The following is a 17,744-nucleotide window of genomic DNA, read 5'->3' as shown; positions in this document are numbered from 1 at the left end:
CTTGAGGAATCGCCACACTGTCTTCCACAATGGTTGAACTAATTTACACTCCCACCAATAGTGTAAAAGTCTTCCTGTTTCTCCACATCTTCTCCAGCATCTGTTGTCTTCAGATTTCTTTAATGGTCACCATTCTAACTGGCATGAGATGGTAATCTCAATGTAGTTTTGATTGGGGGTGAACTAGGGGACAGACAGCGTGGGATGGGGAGGTGGGGAGGAATAACATGGGGAGAAATGCCAGATGCAGGTGATGGGGAGGAAGGGAGCAAACCACATTGCCGTGTATATACCTATGCAACAATCTTGCATGTTCTTCACATGTACCCCAAAACCTAAAATGCAATAATATATACATATAAAATAATGAACAATTTTATGTTTGAAAATACAGTATAACAAAAATTACATAGGATTTACATTGTGTTCAATATTATAAGTAATCTAGAGATGATTTGCAGGCGTGTCCCATCTTTTGGCTTCCCTGGGCCATATGGGGAGAAGAAGAATCGTCTTGGGCCACATATAAAATATACCAGTGCTAATGATGGCTTATGAGCTAAAGAGAAAATCACAAAAAAAACTCATAATGTTTTAAGAAAGTTTACAAATTTGTGTTGTGTTGTATTCAAAGCTGTCCTGGGCCATGCATGGTGCATGGGCCACAGGTTGGACAAGCTGGATTTAAGCATACAGGAGAATGTGCATAGGTTATATGTAAATATTTTGTTATTTTATATAAGGGACTTGAGCATGGCAGGATTTTGATATTGATGGGGGTCCTGGAGCCAATTTCTTGTGGATATCAAGGGATGAATGTGGTTAAATTTTTTTAAGAGTATGCTTTTATTAAAATATTGTACATGTTTCATATAAATGTAATTATTTACTTGAGCTAGTTGTTGCTTATTCATAATTTTACTGCAGTTTTTTCACCTAGATTCTGAAAATAAAATAGGAAAGTCATCTTTTAGGTTCTGCATTGCCTATAAAATGAACCTGACACAAATTCACTGCTTTGAGGTTTGTCATAGGTCTTTAAGAAATGAAACACATCTATTATCTATTTCTGAGTTGTATTTATATACTTCATGAGAGAAAATCATAAATTATCTTTTCAATTTGTAGCTTAAAACACTTGAAATTGTATGGAAATTTAAAGTCCTTTTAGTCTAATATTCTTAACTTGCTCATTCAAGAAAAATTTACATGCCAGACATTTTACTAGGTGCTGAATGTAAGCGAAGAAAACAAACATATTCTGTCTACTTGGAGTTCATGATCTGCCTACTGGTAGACAGCTAGATAATGAATATATAAATAGATATTTGCCGGTAATGTTAAGTGCAGACCATGGAAGAAATGAAGATGAGGTGATAGAGGGTCATGAGAAGGCAGAGGTACTTCTACATTGCCAAAAAAGGCTTGTCAAAGAGGTGACCTTGAAGCTGAGAATTGAAGGAGTTATCCCTGCCAGAAATTTACAGGAAGAAGGGAAGGCCCTGCAGTGTGAACAGTTGGTATATGAGGAATTGAAAGCATGCCTGGAGATGTCCGGGGGAGAGTGGAATGAAGTTTGAGAGGTAGAAAGGGATCAGATATCTAGAATTTTAAAGGGCCATGGGAAGGAGTATGGCTTTTATTCATTACACTGAAAGCCACTGAAGGGTTTTAAAGTTATATTCTACGGTTTCTGTTATGTGCCCCCAGCCTCTAAAGCACTTTGTCTGCAAAGGAGAGAAAGTACGAAAATAATAAGACTATTGTAGTAGTCCAGGTGAAAGATCATGGCAGCTTGATCTAAAGTGTTAGGGTTAAAAAGGATAGATGAGATCTAATCTGTAGGTAGAACCAATGGGACTTAATATGAAGAGTATGCTGGAGGAGGAAAGCAAGGAAAATGCTCAGGTTTTGGCTTGAGCAGTTGGGTGAATGACAGTATTCTTAAATGAGACTGGAGGTCAGTGAGAACAGAAGTCAAGAGTGCAGTGGCACCATCTCCGCTCACTGCAGCCTCCGTCTCCTGGGTTCTCCTGCCTCGGCTTCCCAAGTAGCTGGGATTACAAGCGCTTACCACAATGGCCAGCTGATTTGTGTATTTTTAGTAGAGACAAGGTTTTACCATGTTGACCAGGCTGATCTCGAACTTCGGACCTCAAATGATCTGCCCACTTTGGCCTCGCAAAGTGCTGTAATTACAGGTGAGCCACCACGCCCGGCCTTATTTTTGAACATGTTACTTTTGTGATGTCTACAAGACAACGAATGGAGATGTCAAGTGTAATCCGAGAGCTGAGAGAGTTAGGAGGAGATAGACAGATGGTATTTAAAGTTGTAGAGTAGATAAGAGCCTTTGTACGAAGAGAACAGCCCTAGAAACTCCAGCTTTTATAGTTTGCTTACGTGGGTCACATTTTGCTTGCTTTGTAAGACAAACCACAGCACAGAACACCTGCACAAACTGCAGCACAGAAGTTTGCTTTCTTTATTAGTTTATATTAAAATATGTGCTTTGTTACTTATTTTTCAAAATTTTTGGCAGTAATGGTAGTGTAATATATGAGAAAGAGGTTAACATCTCTACCATGTCTAACATTTGTTGAATGAATAACAAAGCCTTTTGCTAGCTATGTGATTTTGAAATTTTACCTCTCTGAGTCTGTTTTCCTTTTTCTTCCTTTATTTTTTTGAATGGAGTCTTGTTCTGTCTTGCCCAGGCAGTAGAATTGCTCGAACCCAGGAGGTGGAAGTTGCAATGAGCCAGGATTGTGCCATTGCACCTCAGCCTGGGCAACAAGAGCGAAACTCCATCTCAAGTAAATAAATAAGTAAATAAATAAATAACATAAATTTATTTCTCACAGTTCTGGAGGCTGAGAAGTCCAAGATTGTACCATTACACTCTAGCCTGGGCAAAAGGAGCGGAAATCCATCTCAAGTAAACAAACAAATAAATAGGCCGGGCGCATTGGCTAACGCCTATAATCCCAACAGTTTGGGAGGCAGAGGCAGGCGGATCACGAGGTCAAGAGATCAAGACCATCCTGGCCAACGTGGTGAAACCCTGTCTCTACTAAAAACACAAAAATTAGCTGGGCGTGGTGGTGTGCGCCTGTGCTCTCAGCTACTTAGGAGGCTGAGGCAGGAGAATCACTTGAACCTGGGAGGCAGAGGCTGCAGTGAGCCAAGATCCCGCCACTGCGCTCCAGCCTGGGTGGCAGAGCGAGACTCCATCTTAAAAAAAAAGAAAGAAGAAACCTGGCAGCTCTGAGAACAAGTACCTCTGTCATTGTAGTTTTTTCTAAAAGTCCTTATATTCTTTGTGATTTGGTTTGATTTTAGTACTTTGTGACGTTCATTCAACAACATAATTTACTCTTTTCATTTTTAAACCCTAATAATACACATCTTGAGGGAGACCTTAAGGGCTACAAATGATTGGTTAGAAGCTATTTGTTAGATTTCTAATATTCTGGCACCAAGTCAAAGACTTTACATATGCTATCTCCAGTCCTGACAATAAATCTAAAAGAGAGGAATTAGTGTTAATGGCAGAGCTGCAATTTGAATCCTTTTTATGACCTAGTCTTATAAGGCATATAGTATCACTTCCAACATTTTACTTTTGAGTCTCATTCAAGGGATATGGAGATAAAGGCTTTTCCTTTTAAAGATAGGAATGTAAAAGAATTTACTAACATTTAAAATCACCACAAAATGCTAGGGACTTTGAGATGTGCTTTTTGTCATGGTGAAAATTTTATTTTGCCCTTTTAAAAAGTTTCTTCTCTTTTGATGACCATGTAAAAATGATTTACAGAAGATTAGTGGTCACTCCTGAGTTCTTCCTCTTTCATAGTTTAACTTGAGACACGGTCTGTTAATTATACACAATGGAAGCAATTAGTCAGTGTTTTTAGTCTGGTCCAGAAATGTTAATCTTCTCCCAGTTTTTCATATTGGGTTAAAAAAAAAATTTTATTGGATTTACAAAACATATAACTAATTTATAAATTGTTTCTATTGTTGATTCTGTGAAAGCTCTAAATTCTACCTCTTGTTTTCTGTGATAATTATTTTGTATTTACTAAATTTACCTTTCGATTAATTCTGGGTGACAGTTTACAGATTTCTCGGGGGCAATCTGCAAATCTGGTTTCCCTAAAGAAAATTGCAGACCATGTACAGTGCGAAACATATGTGGCACAGTCTTTCAGTATGTGTATGGAATGTAATGCCAGATTTTCCTGACAGCTTGGAGATGAGAAAGAGCTTTGAGAGCAGCAGAGTGAGAAAACTTGAGTATGTGAAAAGGGCTGACAACTGTGATATAAGCCACACCTTTATATTTATGGTTAATCTGGAGAGTAGAATGGTGCTAGCCTGAGATAACTTGACTTGCAGTATTTCTTCATGTAGTATGTCATATTTGACAGGAGAAATATTGCATTCAGGACTTTATATTCAACCTCAGATACCAATCTGTCAGACTGTGTGCAGAAAAATCACAGGGAAATACTGAGATGGGTTATTGATTTAATGTTCTGTAGTGAATGGATTATAAAGCCAGGAATAAAATCCAGGAGTATAGTGACCCAGATCACACTTTCGGATCTAATCTTCCCTGGCAAACTCTTGAATTATTTGCCCTAAATTTTTAGAGCTTTTTTTTTTTTTAGCTTATTGTTTTTCTTTAAACAAGCTACTATGATTTAGATATGTCCACTCTAAAATTCAGGTGTTGAAATGTAATGGCCATTGCAATGATGTCTTAGTCTGTTTTCTGTTGCTAATAACAGAATACCTGAAACTGGGTAATTTGAAAAGAAAAGGAATTTATTGCTTATATGGAGGCTGAAGAGTCTAAGATCAAGAAACTCCATCTGGTAGGGGCCTGCTTGCTGGTAGGGACTCTATCGAGTCCCGAGTTGGTACAGGACATCACATGGTAGGGGGCTGAACGTACTAACTCAGGTCTGTCTTCCTCTTCTTCGAAAGCCACCAACTGACCCCCATGAGAACCTTAATCCATGAATGGATTAGTCCATTCATAAGAGCAGATTCCTCATGAGCCAGTCATCTCTCAAAGGCCCCACCTCACAATACTGCCACAATGGAGCATTAAATTTCTTTTTTTTTTTTTTCTAGTCATAGGGGATTTATTGAATAAGTTATAACATAATCTTATAGTAGAATATTATATAGTTATATAAAGTGCTGATGGAGCATTAAATTTCAATGTGAGTTTTGGAAAGGAGAAATTTCAAACCATAGATGGTATTAAGAGGTAGAGCCTGTAGGACATGATTAGACCATGAAGGCCTCTTTCTTATGAATGGAATTAAGACCTTTGTAAAGGAGGCTTTCTACATTAGGATTCTTGCCCTTTCGCCTTCAGCCATGTGAAGACACGTGCTCCTCCCCTCTAGAGGATGCAGCAGCAAGGCACCATTTTGGAAGCACAGAGCAGCCCTCGTCAAACAACTGAATTGGCCAATGCCTTGAGCTTAGATTTCTCTCAACCTACAGATCCATGAGGGAACACATTTCCATTATGTGTAAACTACCCAGCTTCATGTATTCTGTTATCAAGCACAAATAAACACAGAAACTATCATGCTGTTTTCAAATTGTTTGTTTTTTAAATTATTACAAAGTAAAATTGACCGTTTTGTGGTATACAGCTTTATGGATTTTGGTACCTTTGCTGATAAGTATAACCACTACCACAATGAGGATACAGGACAGTTTTATCACCCAAAAAATGTCCTGCTCTCTGAGAGAGATTGAGAGTCACAATCTCTCTCACCTCTAACTCCTGGCAGCCACCAGTCTGTCTTCATCAATATAGTTTTTTTCAAGAATGAAATTACACAGTATGTAATCTTTTGAGACTGGTTTGTTTGAGTCAGCATAATGACTTTGAGAATCATCCAAGTTTTTATATGTATCAGTCATTCATTTACAATCTGGATGCAGTGGCTCATGCCTATAATCTCAGCATGTTTGGAGGATCGCTTGAGGCCAGGAGTTTGAGACCAGCCTGGGTATCATAATGAGACTCCATTTTCATGGAAAAAAAAATTTAAAAATTAGCGGTTGTGATATTGTGCCTATAATCCCAGCTACTTGGGAAGCTGAGGCAGGAGGATCACTTGAATCCAAGAGTTTGAGGCTGCATTGTACCATTCCACTCTAGCCTGGGAGATTGAGCAAGATCCTGACTCAAAAAAAAATCTTTTACTTCTTTTGAGTTATATGGGTGCATATAATATGTGTGTCTGTTTACCTGCTGAAGGACATTTGGGTTGTTTCCATTCTTTGGCCATAATGAATAGAGTTGCTGTTAACTTTCGTGTATAGGTTTTATGTGAACATAAATTTTCATTTCATTTCTCTTTCTTTCTTTTCTTTCTCTCTCTTTCTTTCTTTCTTTCTCTCTTTCTCTTTCCTTCCTTTCCTCCCTTCCCTCCATTCCTCCCTCCCTTCATCTCTCTATCTCTTTTCCTTCCTTCCTTCCTTCCTTCCTTCCTTCCTTCCTTCCTTCCTTCCTTCCTTCCTTCCTTCCTTTCTTTCTTTCTTCCTTTCTGTTTCTTTCTTATTTTTTGAGACAGGGTCTTGCTTTGTCACCCAGGCTAGAGCACAGTGGTACAGTCACTTTGCATGCAGCCTCTACCTCCTAGACTCAAGCAGTCCTCCTGTCTCAGTCTCTTGAGTAACTAGGACTGCAAGCATGCCCCACACCTGGCTAATTTTTTGATTTTTAATCTGGTGTGTGTGTGTGTGTGTGTGTGTGTGTGTGTGTGTGTGTGGAGATGGGATCTCACTATGTTGCCCAGGCTAGTCTTGAACTGCTGGCCTTAAGTGATCCTCCCACCTCAGCTTTTCAAAGTGTTGGGATTATAGGTGTGACCCACCACACTTGGCCCAGTTTTCATTTCTTTAGCACCAGGGTCAGCAACCCTTTTCTGCAGGGGGCTAGATGAAGTATTTTATGCTGTAAGGTCTCTGTTGTGAGTACTCTGCTGTTGTAGTGTGAAAGCAATCGTAGACATTACATAAGTAAATGGATATGGATGTGTTCCAATAAAACTTTATTTACAAAAATGGGTGGGCTAGATTTTGGTACATGGCTGTTTCATGCTAAATACTTAGGAATGGGATTGCAATTTATCATGAGTACATAATAATTAAATGTTTAATTTGATAAGAAAATGCCAAACTTTTAGTTTATTGACTTAAATATACTTAGTAACATTTGAATCATGGGATGTTATTGAACTCAGACGACCTGTAGTTCACGCAGCAAGCTCACCTAATTTATAAGACAGGCTTTGGTCATGGCCGGGCGCGGTGGCTCACGCCTATAATCCCAGCACTTTGGGAGGCCAAGGCGGGTGGATCATGAGTTCAAGAGATCGAGAACATCCTGGTCAACAAGGTGAAACCTCGTCTCTACTAAAAATACAAAAATTAGCTGGGCATGGTGGCACATGCCTGTAATCCCAGCTACTCAGGAGGCTGAGGCAGGAGAATTGCCTGAACCCGGGAGGCGGAGGTTGCGGTGAGCAGAGATTGCGCCATTGCACTCCAGCCTGGGTGACTAGAGCGGAACTCCGTCTCCAAAAAAAAAAAAAAAAAAAAAAAAAAAGACAGGCTTTGGTCTTACATTGAGGATCTATTTTACCTTCTGCTTTTACTCATATTCTTGTGTGGTCTTTTGGCTTGGATGTATCTTCTCTTCACAGATAAAATACATAGCATTTTTCCAGTAATTTTTATTTGCATTAGTTAAGATATAGTTGAAAATTTTAGGGAGGTTGCCTTTTTTTCTTTTTTTTAATGTATGTATTAGGAGCCAAAGGATTAGAGATGGGGTTGCTAAGTTTTTAAATCAATTAAACAGTTGATTGTATCCTAGAATTTGGGTATAGCTGGATATACTCTATACTCATCACACCATGATGTCTCTTTAGAAGACTTTGTTTCAGTGCCAAACCCAGACCTTTTCAGTGTGGAAGCTAAACCCAGACTGTTTATCCATAAGGGAAGCTCACCTACTACTTATATTTCTGTTTTGTGGTAAGTGTTTTTTTAATGGCAACTTAGGTGTTAAATCTTAGGTTAGTAGCCAAGTTTCCTTGGAATTCTTCTTAGGAACAGCATCCTACAGACTGAAGGCTGTTTTTGTTTTTTTTTCTGAGGGATGTGGGATTCACCTTCCATTTTGTTGTGATTCCCTTTGCCACAAAAAGCTGAGATTTGGGGTTAAAGGGCAAGTAAACCATCTTGGATATAGCAATAGCTTAATGAAGTTGGAGGTGATGAATAAAGCAAAGGAGGTCTATTTTTCTGCTTATGATTTACTGTTAATTTTTATTTTTATTTTTATTTTTTTCTGAAAAAGCAGTGAAGCCCCAGGACCATAACAACATCAGAGAGGTGGGAAGAACATTTTGTGTTAATAGTAGTCCCTCTGGTCTTCATGCAGTGGTTGAAAGGCTATGCCTGTTAGTGGGAAGTACTACTGTTGACATGATATGCTTTTTTAAAAGTGGTAACTATTTGGGGGAAAAAATACCTTTTCTACTTTCTGTGGGCTTGGGCACTGGCACTTGAATCATTGGTGTGACAATTGAACATGATCTCTTTTGAGAATCAAAGAAAAGTCATAGGTCATCTTCCTAGAATATATGTATGTTCACAAATTTAATATGATGTTTCAGGGGTTTATTTATCCCCAAGCCAGCATTGTCCAGTATAACTTTCTGTGATAATTGAAATGTTTTACATTGGCTCTCTCTAATACAGTAGTCACTAGACACATAATATCTGTTGAGCACTTCAAATGTGTCTGATGCAACTGAGGAACTAGGTTTTTTACTTCTCTGCCGGCTTAAGCTCTTTCATATGCTATAGGTTATAATCCCTATAAAAGAGGTTTTGTGAATGTCATTGTTAGGAATTAAATTTGTTCATTTCACTTCTGCTTTTTGCATTCAAGCAGTAGTTATTGTATCTTGCTTTTCAGTTAAATTTTGACAGTTGTCTCTAAATATGTAACTTCTTTGTAATTCAGGGAGATTTAAAGGCGTTTTTCAGTATTTGATCCTGTTTCTTTCATAATGGAATATCCAGAGTAGGTTTGTCCTGGGCTATTAAGCTTGTTCAGAGAATGTGAGGTTAATACCTATTGAGTCCTCTGTTGTGGGCTCTCCTGCGTCACTTTGTCCTACAGTAGGAAAACTCTGGTGATTTAGAGCCACTTTTACCCAAGTATTTTAAAAGTGCATTTCCCATTTGGGAGACCAAAGTGGGCAGATCACCTGAGGTCAGGAGTTCGAGACCAGCCTGGCCAACATGGTGAAATTCCGTCTCTACTAAAAATATAAAAATTAACTGGGCATGGTGGCGTGCACATGTAATCCCAGCTACTCAGGAGGCTGAGGTAGCTACGAGAATCGCTTGAACCTGGGAGGTAGAGGTTACAGTAAGCTAAGATTGGGCCATTGCACTCCAGCCTGGGTGACAAGAGTGAAACTCTGTCTCAAAAAAATAAAAATAAAATAATAAAATAAAATAAACAGTGCATTTCCCATACTCATACATTATTTAGTAACAAGCTGAAAAGTTTATGGGTGACTTCCCTACCATCTGATTTTACATTTCTGTAGCAGTGGTTCTCAACCCCAGATGCATATTAGAATCAGTTGGGAAATCCATAAAATCTCTGCCTAGGCTCTAGCCCCAGAGATTCTGATTTGAAGCGGTTGGCTTCTGGCATCAGAGCATATTTTAAAATTTCCTATTTGATTCCAGTATCCAACCAGGGTTGAAAAGCCTTCATGTATGAGATAGTTAGTGGACCTGTGCTGATTATATTGAGGAAAATATTCGTAATTATTGAATAATTCGTAATTTTTTTCCCCTCCTTTCTAGTTGGAGCCCAGATTTCAAGTCTTGAGTAAAATACCTTCAAGCGAATGGGCCCTATTGTGCTCACACATTCAGAACCTGTAATCCAAGGACTTCCCTAAAGGTCAGTGTCTGGGAAGAAAATTTAGTGGGGTTTTGTTTTTCATCTTTACTATTACTGAATTTACTGATAATTAAAACTGTTAATTACTTGTGTGTAGACAGGGCTTTTTATATTGACTTGATTTATAGAGCTACCATTATAAATTTGATTACTGTACTGTCATATTTAGGAAATAGAAAATGTATGTTGAGAACTCTTTCTAATAGGCCATTTAAAGGAGGATATATATTATATGTAAACCTATATCCTTATAACCATTTAACATATCTTTACAAAGTTATTTAAAAAATTAGTAATGACAGTTCTAGGGAGGGGAACTGGAGCCATGTAGTGGGATATTTACTTTTACTGTGTATTCTTTTCAGTGTGGTCTTTTAAACCCCATGCATATATTAAATTTCAAAAAAAAATTCTTTATGGCTAAAAATGCTTTTTTTTAGTTTTATAAATATGATTATAATTTTTTTCTACTTGGAAAAATAGAAGACAACCTCACATTCCTTGAAATTGAGAGTCTCTGCTTGTTATTTGGTATACTACTTCTTGTGTTGGATATGTTGTTTAGAGGCATACATCTAATTTTCCTCTCTTGAACTCGGGTCCTGGATTTCTTTTGCTTTACATTTTCTTTCACCCCCCCTTTTTTTTTTAGTTTTTAATTTCTGTTTTTGAGACGGAGTCTCACTCTGTCACCAGACTGGAGTGCAGTGGCACGATCTCAGCTCACTGCAACCTCTGCCTCCCGGGGTTCAAGTGATTCTTCTGCCTCAGCCTCCCGAACATCTGAGTAGCTGGGACTACAGGCACGCACCACAACACCCAGCTAACTTTTGTATTTTTAGTAGAGACGAGATTTCACCATGTTGGCCAGGATGGTCTTGATCTCTTGAACTTGTGATCTGCCTGCCTCAGCCTCCCAAAATGCTGGGATTACAGGCGTGAGCCACTGTGCCCGGCCTCTTTCACCCTTTTATTTCACCATGTTCTAATTTGTCTCTTTTTTATCTTTTGCACTAATTCTTATTCCTTCATTTTATTTTCAGCTTAATTAATGGCCCTACCATTCTTTGCATCACTCAACCTGGAATTCTGAGTCCTCTTGATCTCTTTCCTTTGATCCTGAAAAATACCCACTTCCTAAATTGTTAATCCTATGTGGGTGGTATTACTTGTATTCTCTCATACCACTGTGCCCCATCCATACCTCCACTGGCACTGCCTTTATCTCTGAAGCATCATTAAGATACATGTATCCCACACATCACACTATATTTAGAAGTATTTTCTCAACATATATTACCCTCCTACTTAACAGTTTATTGTTAACCTAACCTGTAAGTCCTTTTAGGCTCTTCCTCTGTGTAGTTTTTCTATGCAAGCCTCATCTCCAGCTTTTCTCCATATTCACCCTTTGTTTCAACTATGCAGAACTACATGGTCCACCCAGCAGCATATCTTGTGCTTTCTTGTCTGTGTACACAGTTTATTTGCTAGAAATAAGTTGTAGTCCATTGTTAGCTGAACGAACTTCTCTTCAATTTCTGAGACTTAGTTCACATGTCACTTTCACTATTGATAGTTAACTGCCTTTTCCGTGTGATCTCCATAGCACTTGGTTTACTTATTTATTATTCATTATAACACTTACCTCATTGCTTCTATTATATTTTTTTACTTAACCGTGAGCCCCTAGAGGGGAGAATGTGAATGATTTATCTTTCCATCACTAGGTTCTAGCAGAGTACTTGCAAGTAAAAAGTGTTATTAAATGAATAAGAAAATAAATGTTAACATACACAATTTTTGAACTCTTGCTTTATAACCATGTGAGCTCACTAATTCAGTGTTTTTAAAGTTTAGTAAAGGCTAATCTGAGTTTTATGTCTTTGAAAAAAGAGTTTAATAAGTTACTTATAGTAACTTATTAATCAATTATGAGGAAAATGTTGACCTATTTGAAAGAGCTGACTTTTTTTTTTTTTTTTTTTTTTCGAGACAGAGTCTCACTCTGTTGCCCATGCCGGAGTACAGTGGTACAATCTTGGCTCACTGCAACCTCTTCCTCATGGATTCAAGCAATTTTTGTACTTCAGCCTCCTGAGTAGTAACTGGGATTGCAGGTCTGTGCCACCACAACTGGCTAATTTTGTTTTTGTTTTTGATTTTTTTTTTTCTTCAGACAGTCTCACTCTGTCATCCAGGCTGGAGTGCAGTGATGCAATCTCTGCCTCCTGGGTTCAAGCAGTTCTCCTGCCTCAGCCTCCTGAGTAGCTAGGACTATAGGCATGCCAGCTAATTTTTGTATTTTTAGTAGAGATAGGGTTTTACTGTGTTGGCCAGGCTGGGCTTGAATTCCTGACCTCAGGTGATCCATCCGCCTTGGCCTTCCAGAGTGCTAGGATTACAGATGTGAGCCACCATGCCCACCCTAATTTTTAGTAGAGTTGGGGTTTCACTATGTTGGCCAGGCTTGTCTCAAACTGTTAACCTCAAGTGATCCACCCACTTCAGCCTCTCAAAGGTGTAAGCAATTGCACCTGGCCAAGAGCTGACTTTTTAAAAAGTACTTTTAGATGATTTAGAATACTTTTTATGCAAATCACTTATGTAGTATATGACAATTTGACTGTTACTTAAAGTAGAAAACAGTAAGCTTTTATGAACATAACCAGAGCTTATGTTCTTGAAAGTAATGCTGTATTTATTTAACATATATTGTTTTGATATTTTGCTTATTCTCTCTTCATTGCATATCCATTTGAATGTTGACATTTATTTGCGTTTTGTTTTTCCTTGGTTTGAATATAAGGATCATGGTAGAAATTTACTGTAGTTTCCAAGTTTATATTCTTTATAGAGTCTTTAATATATATTTAAAGTTGATTGTGTGTTAAATTAGTTTTTAAACAACAGTTGTAAGTCTATAGGTCTTGGTGGTCTAGAATTTCTCAGATTTTCAAATAGGAAAATCTAGAAATTGAAATTAAAAATACAGAGATTGAGAAATGTAAGTTCTCTAGGTGTACCTAGTCTAAATTTATCAACAGTAGGTGAGGAAAAGGATTCCATATAAAATGACTGAGTAAAAGCATTTGTATTCTATTCTTCTGCCTAATGCTAACTGAACATAACAAAAAGAATAAAGAATAGGGAAGAAATCTTTTAACTTCTGTGAAATAAGGAGAAAACCATAATCCCAAGCCTCAGACCATGAGAAGAGCTGCCAAACATTGTGAATGTTGAAGCAAATTGAGAAGTGTGCAAATATCAGATTTTAAACTCGCCACAGAGCTCTCCCATAGTAAGTAGTAAGGGGACTACAAAGTCTTAGGCAAGGTGAAGCTGCAGGGAAAGACACAGATGTACCTTTTTTTGCAGAAAAGAGTGGCAGGAAGCAGCAGAGTAGAGGTGGTAATATAAAGAGCCATCTCCTTGATCTCAGTTGATACAAAGCAGCTGAAGAGAAGTAAACACTAAATCACAATGCAGACATTCCAGGGCTAAACACTCTCCCTTCTCTAATTCTGCTCCCCAGCTCTACTGGCTTCATTACAGTTCTTCAGCCATGTGAAGCACAATCTTACTTTGGCAAGCCTTTTGGTTTTACTTGTTCCTTAGCCTGGAATTTTATTCCCCTAGAAATTCTTAGGGATTGCTTCTTCATTCAGGTTTCTGTTCTGCGGTGAACTCCTCAGAAACGTTCCTTGACCATGCGGACTGAAACAGCAACCCTGGGAACATTCTATTTTCAAAACTTACTGAATTTTTTTCATAACATTAGACATATATTGATTTCTTTGTTTTTCTTTCACCCATGATAATTTAAACTCCAAAAGGACACAGATTTTAGTAGGCTTCTGTTCTTCCTCTACATTCTTAGCATCTAAAACATTGCTGGACACATAGTGGTTGCTTAATAAATATTTGTTGAATAAACTATTCAACAAACAATAGGCAACACAGAGTTCCTGTGCCCAGTATAAACTAGGAGATCTATATGACAGGCTTTAGAGACACTAGTAGCCAAGCAATAAATGGTCTTTATTTTGAACCTGATTCATACAAAATATCTATAAAAATCTACCATGACATGTATGAGATTTTGAACATCGGACAGTTGGTATGAACAAAATGATGGTCATTAGTTTTAGTTTTAGTGTGATAAGCCTGTTTTTAGAGTCCTTTATTTTTTGGAGATTCTTACACAAAGGCACACACATAACATGCACACTTTATAAGAGATTATATAATGCCTAAATTTTTATTCAAAGTAAGTTTAAATTTCTGACAATTGAAGAAAAACTTTTAAAAAATATGTATGTAATGGAGGATGTTGCTGGTGAAGCTATTTTTAGATCCCATGGATACATTGAAAAGCATTCTGTATTAACTGTCAATGCTTATACTGCCATCCTTTGCAACTCTTTAAACTCAGGTTGAAAAGTATTAGTTATCAACCTAAAAATATTAAAGATAATACCTGTTATTCTGACTTATATTAGGAATTGCATACAAAAAAAAATTTGGAGGATGTTAATTAATTTCTAAATTATCTTAAGACAATTTCTGTTTCCAAGGTTATTCTCTGCTGTACCTTCCAGGACAGATTAGTTCTACTGTTATTGTTATGAACTGAAGGTCTGTCCCAATTTGACTTTTTAATGCCTGGAGAGAAATGAATATAGTGCTCACAGATTATGCATTTGGCACTTAAGATACTCTAGAGCCATCATAGACTTTAAAGATACATTTCTGCTTCTCTAAAAACAAAAAGAGTTTCCGTAAGCAAAATGTCTATTGAGTTCTTCTCCTGTTTTCTGTTTTTTCATTATGTAATCGAATACAGGTTTCCTAATCACTGAAAGGAGGTGGACATAGTTTTTCTTTCCCATTATATAATTTTATATTTTTGTAGTTCATATATAATAAACACTTTCAAATTACTAACTAGGTATTTTCTTATATTTATCATTGTGTTTTGCGGAATCTGAAGATTCATGTTGATTAGGTGGTTTTTGTGCCTCATTTGAAATAAAGTTCAATTAAATAGTATATTCTTAAAATGACATTCTGTTGTATATAGTTTTTTAGTTGTGAAGTCATATTTTTAATGCATTAAAATTAATTTGTAAATGAATATTTTATGGTATATACCTGAAAGATAATAAGGATTTTTTTTTTTTTTTGGTTGAAAATAAAAAGTGCTTATGTATGTGTAGCACTGTGAATCAGTCAGGATTTAGTTGCAGAGAATAGAGTTTGTTCTAGAAGTTTATGTAGGAAAATACTTATTACATGGCATTAGTGGCTTACAAAATCACGGAGGTGCAGACAAAACAGGTTTTGGGCTCATGTTTAAACTTTGAAAACAGCTCCTGGTGGCATACCTCAACTCTGGTTTCTAAGGGAGCTGTGGCTCTCTTTGTAGATCAGGAGACTGTTATAGGGTGGCAGATTGTGGCCTGCAGGCAAAATCAGGCCTATCACCTGCATGTGAATGTCTCACAAACTAAGAATGGTTGTTACATTTTTAAATATTTGAAAAAAGTCCAAAGAAAAATAATGTTTTGTGGCACCTAAAAATTAATAAATTCACGGTGGACACATTGGTGAGCACCTGCAGTCTCAGCTACTTGGGAGGCCAAGGTGGGAGAAGTATTGCTTTAGGCCGGGCATTTGAGACCATGCTGGACAACACAGCAAAACACTTTCTCAGATTAAAAGAGAAAAAAATGTGAGATTCAAATGTCAGTGTTTATTTGAACACAGCAATACATGCTCATTTGCTGGTTGTTTATGGTTGCTTTCACACTACAGTGGCAGTGTTAAATAGTTTTAACAGAAACCCTATGGCAAAATATTTGGTATCTCACCCTTAACTGAGAAAGTTCTTAACCTCAGAGAAAGCTCCAGAACACACATTTTAGTGCCACTGCAAACAGCTACCTCTACTACTGCTTGCTCCACAACCATACTGTAAGTATTATGACCAGGCAAATAGATGTTACATGCGCTGCCTCCCAACAACCACCAGGATAATTACTGGATACTGGGATCTCTGTCCAGCACTGCAGCTAATAAATATATGTATATCCTTGACTGTGCGGTCTCTGCTTCACTTCTGCTTTACAAAGCTTGGGCAAGGCCAGGCGCAGTGGCTTACGCCTGTAGTGCCGGCACTTTGGGAGGCCAAAGCAGGTGGAACTCTTGAACTCAGGAGTTCAAGACCAGCCTGGGCAACAGAGTGAAACTCTGTCTCTACAAAAAAATACAAAAATTAGCTGGGCATGGTTGTGTGCACCTGTAGTACCAGCTCCTTGGGAGGCTGAGGCAGGAGGATTGCCTGAGTCTGGAAGATTGAGGATGAAGTGACATGTGATCATGCCACTGTACTCCAGCCTGAGTTACACAGTGAGACACTGTTTAAAAAAAAAAAAGTTGGGGCAAGTAAGTTTGATTGGCTGAACCGTGAACCTGAATTACAACAAGAACCTATTTGCTTAGGAGTCTGTGGAAACTTTGCTTATTTTGTTTTATAGCCTCTGTAATACATGAAGGCACATTACAGAAAAAAGGTACAATGGATCTTGAGCAGCAATCCCCACTATATTTATCATATGTAGGCTGCAAAAATTTGGAACATACTCTTTGTTTATTAAAATGATTAATTTTTTTCTTAATTCTAATTGAAAGTCATTGGTTGGTATTGCTGTAACCAATTCTAATCATGTCATAACCCTAAACATTGATTGCCTTCCATGTGGGAGGCATATCACATGTATTCTTACTTTCTTTTCTTATATTATAAAGCCAGTGTCACACTTGTCTCCATTTACTACTAGGGAAAATGTAGCTTAGGGTAGTTTGATTTACTTTTTCTGAAGTCACATAGGTAGTGAATGAAGGAACAGAATTTGAAACCCATATTTGCCTGATGCCAGAACTTTTTTACTGCCACCTATTCTTGCTAGTCTGTTGCTTGTGCCTATAATGCAGCATTTTTATGAATCAAACCAGAATTTTTGAAAATCACATATTGAGGCTATTTAAACATTGTTTCTTTGTTCTCATTGCCTTTACAGAAATTTCAGCCTCTTGTCTTCATTTCTTCTTCAGTAAAAGGGAACTAATAAATTTTGTCTTCTATTTTTTGCAAAATGATTCATAGTTTAATGTAAAAGGTCTCTGTAAGTGTGTAATATGCACAGAATATAATGCTTAGACAAAAGATTGTAGACATTTTAGTATTGATATATTATGCATTTATATTTTATGAGGAACACATTTAAAGCTTCAAGCACAATATTCACTGGAGGGAATAAAAATTTTCTCTTAGCAAACTGACAAGAAACAGAGACATTGCCTTTAAAGTAGCAGAATATGATAAATCAGGCCAATCAGATAAGAATTCAGGGATACACTTTCTGTGAGAATATTTTGGTGAAAAAATATTTTTACTTTAGATCATTAGCCACAATATCTGAACTTTCTGAAGTAGTCTAAGTATTTTCAAGGCAAGGCCTTTGGGAGAAAAAAAGGCATAAAAATTAGTGTTTTGAGAGGAAAAGAGGAGAAGTAAAGAAGAGAAGAAGATAAAAATATAATTTTATAAGCTTCTGAAGGACTAATGTGGTCTAAGCACAGTGATGGTTACACTGACAAAGTTTTATAACAACAGCTAGCCGGGAAAAAACAAAAAAGCCCC

General features: G+C 37.4%; 1 protein-coding gene across 9 annotated transcripts in view; it reads left to right on the top strand.

The window, feature by feature from the left end:
* Positions 1 to 17,744, top strand: part of WDFY3 (WD repeat and FYVE domain containing 3) — a 292,916-nt gene that overhangs the window by 65,465 nt on the left and 209,707 nt on the right. For 4 of the 9 annotated variants that reach the window (XM_074396388.1, XM_074396387.1, XM_010334758.3 and 1 more), the window contains exon 2: positions 9,940 to 10,039. The exons of the other annotated variants lie outside the window; for them this stretch is intronic. The gene's annotated coding sequence lies outside the window, so the exon portion shown is untranslated. The remainder of the gene's footprint in view (positions 1 to 9,939; positions 10,040 to 17,744) is intronic. 9 annotated transcript variants of the gene reach the window in all.

The sequence above is a fragment of the Saimiri boliviensis genome, chromosome 3 (assembly GCF_048565385.1).
Source record: "Saimiri boliviensis isolate mSaiBol1 chromosome 3, mSaiBol1.pri, whole genome shotgun sequence".
Lineage (NCBI taxonomy): Eukaryota > Metazoa > Chordata > Mammalia > Primates > Cebidae > Saimiri > Saimiri boliviensis.
This window is presented reverse-complemented; position numbering and strand designations above follow the sequence as displayed.